Source organism: Gopherus evgoodei, chromosome 13, assembly GCF_007399415.2.
Source record: "Gopherus evgoodei ecotype Sinaloan lineage chromosome 13, rGopEvg1_v1.p, whole genome shotgun sequence".
Taxonomy (NCBI): Eukaryota; Metazoa; Chordata; order Testudines; family Testudinidae; genus Gopherus; species Gopherus evgoodei.
The window spans coordinates 10,209,148-10,220,288 of NC_044334.1; positions in this window are offsets into that span (position 1 = coordinate 10,209,148).

Below are 11,141 nucleotides of genomic sequence, written 5' to 3' on the forward strand. Positions count from 1 at the left end.
GATTGGTTCTGCTTTAAGCAGGGGGTTGTACTAGATGACTCCCTGAGGTCCTTTCCAACCCTGATATTCTAAGGTTCCCAAAACTAACACTTCTCCCAGTGGGTGTTTTCTCCTCTGAGCTGTACTTGATTAACTCACAAGAGATGTTCTCAGAAGAGAGGGTTGAAATGCCGACTCCCCTGCAATATATACAGAGGAAGGGTTATAAGATGCTCCATCCACCTGTACCTTGGCGAGATTTCTCCTGTCTCTGGGGTAGTAATGCTGAGAGCTCTCTTAGCCCCACCCTTAATGGAGGAATAGAGAGGCTGAGGTTAAGCCTGTCCATTTGCAAAGGCTCATTAGCTCTGGGCAAGTGAACCACAGTATTATATATATTGTCCCCTGCCCTTATCTTAGCAGCCACTTGTAGTGATGGAACTAGCTCCTGAGAGACCATGAATTTTGAGCTGCATTTATGAACATTCTATAGTGCCCTGAAATCCCTATACCATACAGCCATAGACTTGCTATGTGATTGCCATAAAAGAGCTTGCCCACAGCCTATCACTTTCTATGTTACCATGGTAAGGACAGATTAGAATAAGTGCTTGAAGCTGAAGTCAGAGTTGTACTCATTGAATTTGGCCTTTAAACTTCTGTCAGGCTGGAACATGTAGGTTGATTGATCAGATGATTTCCATTATTTCAAATAAACAGACACCCTTAACCTGCCATTTCCCCCACAATGACACATGTTCCCCAGCAAATCCAGACAACCAGCCCCTTCTACTTGGACAAAATACACCAGTGTAAAAAAACATCAAAGCAAACCACTGCATGTATTGTTCATGGTCAGCTGCAATTTGCAACCATAGCTACATTTTCAGAGACCCCCTCATTGCAGCACATGCAACCAAACTCTGCAACTTTCTGCTACGAAAGCAACAGTGGCGTGGTCTGAAATCAAGTCAAGTTTGTCCTTTGCATTATTTGGGCTGTCTCCTGTAGCAAACGTGCCTCCATCAAAACAAACAAAAAAGGCAGCTGAGGAAAAGCAATGTAATTAGAAGGATTTGCTGGCTGGGGTGGAAGCAAAATGGAAGGAAAAACTGAATATGAATATCTGTGGGAAAATCAATGCAAGATATGCTACAGGTTTTAAAAAGGCTTAAAGAAAGGATTTTCACAGCTTAAGATTTCTCAGAAAGTGTTTGGTTTTTTACTTGATTTGGTGCTATAATTTATTTTCATACCAAAAAATGACATCAGATTTGGTTGCTGTATGCAGTTTAGGGAGGGCTTGCCTACATGGGACATTAGTCCATACTAGGAGGATGTAAACTCTAGTGCGCACTAGTATATCATTGGGGAAGGATAGCTCAGTGGTTTGAGCATTGGCCTGCTAAACCCAGAGTTGTGAGTTCAATCCTTGAGGGGGCCATTTAGAGATCTGGGGCAAAAATCTGTCTGGGGATTGATCCTGCCCTGAGCAGGGGGGTTGGACTAGATGATCTCCTGAGGTCTCTTCCAACCCTGATATTCTATGATTCTCTACTAACAGCCCATATGGACCCTGCCAGCCCACATTAAAAGTTCCTTTGTGAGCATTGATGTAGACCCATTCCAAGCAGTTTACCCCAGGGAAGGATCTGCCCTATGGAGTACAATTGTACCCCACCATTAAACAACCTCCACTAGGAAACCAGGTTTTTGTCAACCTCCTGTAGTAGATTTGACACTAGCATATAAAAGTGTTGCTTTGCGTAGCGATGGAAGCTTATTAATGGACTACAGAGCTTTAGAGTTCTAAGACAATAGTAGGAGTTCAATCCAGGGGAGAATGCTGAAAGTTGTTAGTATCAGAAGGTTGTTTGGTGGCCTCTGTAAAACAATAGGATAGTCTCAGTACATCAGCTGGTGGAAAAATGTTCATGTCACAGAAATCACGTAGAGATGGCTTGGCAATGCACGCACTGACCAGCAGGTTAGGCAACAACTGCTCTGTTCAGAAGTAATCCCACTGAAGAGCTAGTCCAAAAAAAAATTATATATAACTGAAGCCAGCAATGAAAATTTGTTCATGTTTTCCAACAAGCTCTAATTCTTAGGGTTTAATGAGCTTTGCCATTTCACAGGCCCATGTATGGAAGGACAGTTAACAGTTACACAAAGCACTCCCACTCTATACCTTGAGATTATACCATTGATGCTATACTGACAGCAGATCAACAATAAAAGAAAACGCTGGTGGGTCCTTGCTTGTCAGATGCATGTCAGAGCTCTGCCCTGTTCAGAACACTGTGACTCAATGTGCCAAGCTACCTCTGTCTGCAAGCTATCTATGGATATGGATCACATAATGCATGTACTCACACCTTCCACTCTGACCTGATACAATCAGGACCATTTCTCTAGCAGTTTCTCTTTCTTTTCCCCCCGCCATTCATCAGCTGGAATTGTGCCCTTTCAGCTGGTTGTCCGCCTCTCACAGCAAGCGTGCTTGTCTCCCGAGTTCAGTGGTATTCAGCCCTTCATAGCTCAATTTTCTCCTAGGTGATGCTGTCTAACACTTGATTGCCTGCCTATAGAGAGCACCATGGCAATATAATTTTTGTTACATTCTTCCAGACACCCCAGTAATTGCAACGGGTTTCCAGTGCACCCCCTGCAATACAGTGTAACAGCCGGCTACATTAACTCAGTGCCTTCCCTACCTGCAGGGTTCTGCTTTTGATCCTGACCTCTGCGACTTGAGCTGTCAGATTCATGTCGTCCTTGTCAATTTCACACTGGAAAGCAACACATATGAGACTGTGTCTGGGAGTATGTTGATCAAGCATGGCATTAGTACGTGCCAAAAAACTACCCAGGATACAGTGTCTTATGCGATCAGACAAATATGGTGAAATTGCCAGATGTTGTAGTTTAGATGGGAAGAACAATAGACTCAATATTGAAGTACATGTGAAAATTCAATAGCTAAGGTGCTAGATATCATTAATGCCCCCTCCGTCAAATGTAAATTACCATGGTGCTTCAAACAGAAAGTTAATACGTGATACAAACAAAATCTGATAGTATCTTCTTTCCATAAGAAAATGTATATAGGACTTTTTAATCCAAGAATTCTCACGGCACATTTCAAACAATGGGCCCAGTCCTGCAAGTGTTCCCTGCAAAAAAGTTTCTATTGGCTTCCTTTTTAGTTCAAATATAGTGGTGCAGCTGCACCACAATATATAAATACAATCAGGGTGAAATCTTGGCTCCTGTGAAGTCGATAGCAAAACTCCCCATTGACTTCAATGAAGACAGGATTATATATAATCAAGCTATCCACTGCTAAAATGCAGCTCCCTCCAGGGTAAGAACCATAATACTGCTCAACAATTTTGCTCAGATAAGACAACATTTTCATGAAGTGAGACCAGTTACCTATGCACACATTTGGTCCCATAATTTCTTGTTGCAAGAGGTAATTTCAGTACATAGGCAAATCATTTAGCTACTTAAATGTTCATTTGCACATACAAATGTAGGCAGTGAGCATGCAAAAATACATAAGTAAATACACACACAAATCCACATGGTTCTTGGACCAATCAATCATTTTCCTCAATCCCACAAGGTGCATGAAAAAAATCTCTTCTTAAATATGCAGCAATTTGTATCCATTTAGTATAGGGGAGGCTCGGATTATTAAATATCTTTGTACCATTCCTGCATGACTCTAACACATCTTACTCTGTCTAAAGTAGTGGTTCTCAAAGCCAGTCCGCCGCTTGTTCAGGGAGAGCCCCTGGCAGGCTGAGCCAATTTGTTTACCTGCCATGTCCACAGGTTCGGCCGATCGCAGCTCCCACTGGCCCTCGGGCCAAGAGACGTGCTGGCCGCCCTTCCCGCAGCCCCCATTGGCCTGAAGCGGCAAACCGCAATCAGCTGAACCTGCAGATGCGGCAGATAAACAAACCAGCCCGGCCCGCCAGATGCTTTCCCTGAACAAGTGGCTGACTGCCTTTGAGAACCACTGGTCTAAAGTAAGTCGTAAATGCACAGACCAAGACTACAGGTAGTGCTTTTGAAATCCATTACTTCTTTCCCCCAGTGACATCTTCAGCCACAGAAAGAGTAACAGAGAACTGTTTGAAGAGTTTTAAAAGAATGTTTACAAAACAAAAATGAAAGGCATCATTGTATGATATGATAAAGAAAAACCTATCATTTATTTTTGTGTTCACTAAGTGTAGCAACATGACGACTCACCAGCACAGCGCCTCCTTCTGGTCATCCTGGGAATTAGCTCTCACTAGCTTTGGTGTGGCCTCTGCAGAAAGGTGCCTTGCCTGCCACTGGCCCCGTGTTCCTACCCTGGGGTTCTCCCCCCGGTACTCCCCATACTCTGGGTCTCCCCTCCCAGTCCCAGGGGAACCCAAACTCTATTCCCACCTTGCCTCAGTGGCCACTGCCAGTCATCATCCAGCCCCTGTTCACTGGGGCAGACTGCAGTCTGTAAACCACTCAACATTGGCAAGGGGGGGGTTGGACCCGCTGCCTTTCCCTGCAGCCCAGTACCTCTCTAGGCCTTCCTGTCAGGCCACAGCCTGGGAGGTTGCCAGGTCTGAGCTCCCCAGCTCAGCCTGCCCCTTCCCCAGCACTGCTCTGTCCACAGTACCCTTTGCTCCTTCACTCAGCTAGGTCCATCTCTTTCCAAAGCTAGAGAGAGACTGACCCAGGTCCTCCCTGAGCCCTTATAACAGGGCCAGGTGTGGCCTGATTGGGGCGTGGCCCCAACTGTCGCTGCCTTCCCAATCAGCCTACCTTATTGGCTCCCTGGGGCAGCCCTTTCCCAGGGCTGTTTTAACCCCTTCAGGGCCGAAGCGGGGTGACCGCCCCAGTACACAAAGAAACGGGCTTTACCCCTATAGCTGATAACAAATGTAGATGAAGTGTGCATTCAGAGAAGCACTCACAAATTCAAACAAACAAACCCTCTCATATAGCTGTTTAATGTGTATTAGTGCCTCAATTAAAGAGAACACCAAAGTCTGCTTTTATTTACCTGCCTCTAAACCAAGCATAAATCCCTCAACTGAGAATTAGACCCAAGCTTTAGCTCAAACCAACACACACGCAGCTGAAACAAATTCATATAAGAGAAAAACGGGCAAAATTCACTTTTTTGTGAATTTGTTATCCCAAACGAAACTCTGCTTCTTTGCTGATCCTTCGTCACCACATTATGTTGCATGTGCTATTTCCAAAATACATTGGGCCCAATCTTCATATGGTGTAAATTGGCTCCACCAATTTCAAAATGCAATCCTCTGAAAACTGTGAATTTCCTTACAGGAAGCAGCTATTACATTTCCATATTTTTCTTCGCATCTTTTGTGCTGCCTCACAGAATTCTCTCCTATTTTTTTTTTCATTTCACAAGTTAGCACGTATAGTAGTACATTAATGAACCTGCCCTCACAGGTAACTATACTGGTGTGAAACCACAGACTTTTCCCCCATAGTAGATTCATGGACAGCTGATTCTGGGAAGTTTCAGGAAAAGAATTCTACTTGGCAGGGTGAAAGGGTTAAACAAGGCCTTGAGCTGCTGAGAAAATGAGGAACCAGGCTGATATAGAGATTTAGGGGCTATTGTTTTTTCATCTCTTCCCCTTCCACAATCTCCCAATAAGGAATGCTTCTTCCTATACTGGGTTGCCATAGTTTCACATTTCTGTGTTTCCCTGGCTGCTGGTTACTAGGGTATTTTTATATGCCCTGATGATTGTGTGTGTACAGGGTCTGAATTTGTTTTCACACCATCCACTGTCTCCTCCCTTATACTCTATAGCTGGCATCATTACTCTTTACTATTAAAATCACTTCCATTTGGTTTTCTTTTCTGGCTGAATAACCTTAAAATACATTTAAAATGCTCCCTTTCTAGTTTCAATGCCGGTTATTGGTTAGCCTCCAAAACTAATATAGGAGAATTAGAATTTACAGGGGAAAGTAATGACATTTACATTAGTGGAGGCTTTTCCGATGGTGCACACTGGGGGGTGGTATCAGTTAAAACAAATCACACTTACAGTACTATCTTCTCTCAATAGGGAAATTCATAGAGAAGAGAATCTGGACACAGGGAATATACAGTGCAATTCCAGCGTGCTCTATGTTTAATCTACCTATTATGTAAGTTATGAAATGGCTTAAGTAAAACTTGGTGTTAATGAAAAGATTGAGACTTACTATTTCCCCATCCATAGTATCTTCTTGAAACTCAGATCTCCTATTTTCCTCTACCTTTTTTAAGTGCTTAAAAAAACACTGCAAGAAAGCCTTCTTGTGGTGTCACTTTTTAGATATGGCATATTGAGTAGAGCTGGGGTGGGGGGAACAGATTATTCAGTTTGATGGCGATTCAAAAAAAAATTTAATGTCATTTTTGGGTCAAACAAAACATTTTGTTCAACCTGAAATGAAATATTTGGTTTCATTTTGAGCATTTTAAAACCATTTTGACTATTTAAAAAAATAACATGAGTGGAAACTTTACAACAAAAAGTAATTTTGATTTGAAAAATCAAAACATTTCAAAAATGTCAAAATGAACCGTTTTTTAAACCAAAAGACTTTGACAAAATGGAAACAAATTTACATAACATTTTGGAATCTGCATTTTTTGCCTGAAAAAAAATCCATATGATCAATTTTGCCCAGTTCTAATATTGAAGAACAAGGGTTGCAGCTCTTTTCTTAGTTCTGATTAGGCATTTGATTCAGAGATAACTGACTTCAAAATGAAAAGTCATTTTCCACAGCTGGAAATCTAAAGAGATTCCATTGAATTCAATGGAGTCACTCCAGATTTACAAATATGTAATCACAGCTCAATTTTGGGCTGGTTTTGTCTCCATAATTTCTTAACAAAGCTGAAGTCCCCACATGTAGTTTTCTCCCAGTGTGCCAGTACAAACCTTATACATGCTTCATACCAGCCCAGTGAGTAGATATGTATCATTAACCTTATTTTACAGACTAGTTAACTTAAGGTGCAGTGACAACCACACATAACAGAGCAATCACTTGATATGTGACTAAAGCACCCTACAATAACCATTATCTCTGATAAAGCTCATCTAAGTACTAGTACTACGTATTTTCCAGAGGATTTAAGGAAAACATGTATGGGAGGCTCATGATAATTCCAATTCCAGGCTTGCAGGGGTTAAAAGAATGTAGGATTTTAAAACTCTCTGATCTCTTTCTTACTTAATATCTTTCTACACTTGATCTACATTTTGATTTTGCTTCTATTACTTGTTTCCCTCTCTAGGTTTACATGTCTCTCTGCAATGGCCCTTACCTCTTTGTGTCCTTGCAAGTTATTCTTTCAACTCTCTCTCTTTCTGTTTTGTGTCTTTTTTGTGTCTGGTCTTGGCAAGTTCTCTCTGTGCTTCTTTTCCATCAAGGCCAGGTTTTCCTTTCGTCTGTGCTTCATTTATTTTGCAGCTGCTTTGTTCTCATGACCAGGCTATTTAGCAACACGTCCTGTGGAAATATATAAAAAAAACCACAACAGAAATCCCAACAACTAGTTTCCGTAATGTATCGCGTCAAAGGGCAATGCTGCTCCTTGCACTACATTGTCAACCTTTTGCATTCATCTACCCGTTCCCCACAAGAAAAAAAAATAGGCTTAAGAACTTCAGTACCAAAATTCAAAGCACTTCGCTTTGGAAAACTGTATTGTGAGAGCGCTTACGTTAAAAAAATGTTGCAGTACAGCAACAATTGGCTTGTCTGAAAGCAGAATGCGGCCCATTGATAACATTCGTCCCCCTTTCTTTTGCAGGTTAATGTTACACATCAGCCACTTTCACAAGATGTAGACCTCTACTCCATGTTGCTAAAAGATCTAAAGGCAGCATTCAGACTCAGACAGCCCTGGTATTATAATGGATTGTTTCAATATCCAGTGGTCCACATTTCTTCATGCTGGGATATCAAGCAGCACAGCTGAGAGATAGGGAATTAGATCATATTAGACTCCAACAGAATGTTTCTTTCCGTGGGCTTTGCTGCTTCAGATTGCAGCATGAAAGTGGAATACTCAAATACCCAAAGGTGCATTTAAATCTCCAGGGCAGAAGCCTTTTTCCTTGCCTGATCAAGGAAAAGTGAACAGTAGCTGAATCGCATTAATACTCGTTTCATTCATCTACATTTTGGGAATTTGGGTTTTCTGTGTTTTTGCCGGCTCCCCATAAGAGGTACCAATTTATTCCATGACATTGTCGAAATCGCTGCTCTTTGAAATGGGTAACTGGTCAGTCATTACTCTAGGCACCATTTTCTTGTTTGATACATAGGATGTGCCACTGACAGAAGACTCTTCAGGGCCACTAACTAGTAGCATGAAGATAAATCACTTCTGCTTGGTAACAATACAAGCGCCATTCTTTCTGCAGCCTAATGTCATAACTATTCCCCCTAACGGTGCGTTTGAGACCCAGGGGCAAACGATATTGTAGAATGGTAAAGGATAGTATTGTACATTTCTAAAGACTGATTTGACTCCAGAGATAAATCTGAAATGCATCCCTGCCTCATTATATTCTTCCCTTACAAATGGAAATTATTGAATTTCTTTTGCTTCATTTAATCCCTTTTCTCTTTGCCATTCAGTGATGGCTTTTGCTTCCTAACTGTTCCAGGCTGACACCCTGTGAGAAGCACAGTACTCTCATGCTCACAGAGTTATATGTGGTAACAATGACTGCTGTTCATAGACTGACAGATTCCAAGGCCAGAAGGGATCACTGTGATTATCTAGTCTGCCCTCCTCAGAAGTTCCCAAAAATGATTCCTAGTGCATAGATTTTAGAAAAATATCCACTTTTGATATTAAAATGGTCAGTGCTGGTGATTCCAGCACAACCCTCGGCAAGTTGTTCCAATGGCTAATTACTCTCACTGTTAAAAAAAATGATGTCTTATTTCCAAACTTTTTCCAGCTTTAACTTCCAGCCATTGGACGGTGTTAGACATTTCTCTGCTAGACTGTAGAACCTATTATTAAATATTTGTTTTCCATGTAGTTATTTATAGACTGTTATCAAGTCACCCCTTAACTTCTTTGTTAAGCTAACAAGATTGAGTTTATCCCTATAAGGCAGGTTTTCTCATCCTTTAAATCATCCTCATGGCTCTTTTCTGAACCCTCTCCAATTTATCAACAGCTTTTTTGACTTGTGGACAACAGAACTAGACACAGGATTCCAGCTGCACTTGCACCAGTGCCAAATATAGAGGTAAAATAACCGCTCTATGTAACTCGAGATTCCTCTATTTATGCATCCCAGGATCACATTAGCTCTTTTGGCCACAGTGTCACACTAGGAGCTCATGTTCAGCTGCTTATCCGCAGGGTTCCCAGCTTTGAATTGCAAAAAACCTGGCATCCCCTCCCAACCAGGCAAGCCTGCTGCAAATCCTATGGTCAACCCCAATAGCCATTTATAGTATTGAGAGAGAGAACTCATATAGATATGACTGATAACATCTCACATCTGCTCACCCTCGAGTGCCTCAATCCCTCTCTCACTGATATGTGCAGTGCACGTCCATGTTGGTGGGCAGACAGCTGCTGTATTTAAAGCAGTTTGGATCTGTTATTGCTTAAACTGCGGAAGTGGGAACATTGCGCCATCTTTAGCTGGACACCGAAACTTTTAACATTAGATATCCCAGTGTATTGTGATAATGATGCACATTGTTAGAGCCATATATAAAAAAATCTTTGCAGATTACATTATTTTTCTGGGAACCGGCAAATCCATAAAAAAAACTGGCCAGGCCAGTCAAATACCAGCTGGGGAGCAACCATAATTATCCACATCCCCGAGTCTTTTTCACGGCTTCCCAGAATAGAGAGTGTCCCTTTGTAAATATGGCCCACTTCCTTTGTTCCTAGACATAAACGTTTACAATTAGTCATTAAAACACATACTGTTTCCTTGCACCTGGCTTAGCACATGTCCCAGATTGCTCTGTATCAGTGACCTGTCCTCTTAATTATTTACCACTCCCTCCAGTTTTTTTTGTCATCTGCGAACTTTATCAGTGATAATTTTATGTTTTCTACCAAGCAATTAATAAAAATGTTAAATAGGGTAGGGCCAAGAGCCAATCCCTGCTGGGCTCGATGAGAAACACACTCATTTTGATTGTGATTCCCCATTTAAAATTACATTTCGAGAATGACCAGCTTGTTAGCCAGCTTGTAATGCATTTAACCGGGGCCATGTTAACATTATATTTTTCTAGTTTTTTAATCAAAATGTCATGTGCCAAGTCAAACACCTTACAAAAGGTGGATTCTTTTACATCAACACTATTACCATTATCAACCAAACTTGTAATCTCATAAAAGTAATATATCAAGTTAGTTTGACAGAATCTATTTTCCATAAACCTGCGGTGTTTGGCACTAATTTTGTTACCTTCCTTTAATTCATTATTAAATCGAGTCCCATATCAGCTGCTCCATTATCTTGCCTGGGATCAATGTCAGACTGACAGACTTATAATTCCCCAGGTCATTTAATGAGGGCTTTTCCTCCCCTCCATGAAAATGATTGGTCCATAGTGTTGGAGGTTGGCTTGTTCTACACCAAAGGAAAAAAATAAATCAAGATTTGCTTTAATGTATTCTGTAGAATTTTGAGATAGGCAGGGTCAGATTCTGATCTCACACTAGTGCAAATCCAGAGTAAGTCCACTAACTTCCAAGGGCCTGATCCTGCAAACACTTAAGCTTGTGAGTGAATCCAATCAGTAAAAGTGTGCCAAATTCTGCTTTGTTATACTAGAGTAAATAAGGAGTAACTTCATGGGACCATATCCTGTACATGAATAACTTTACTCACATGTACCTATTTGCTTACTTACATGAGTAGTTCCACTGAAGATAATGAAACTATTCATGTGGATAAATATTTAAAGAATTTGAAGGTCCCCAAGATGTTACAGTACTAAGGTTTATATCAAAATTTGGCCAATTTGGCATTTAACCTGTTTTATCAGAACATACCAGCATGGTCAAAGTAAATGCTTTAAAAAGTTCCTTCTTCCTGAGCTATACCAAATTTCAGGAC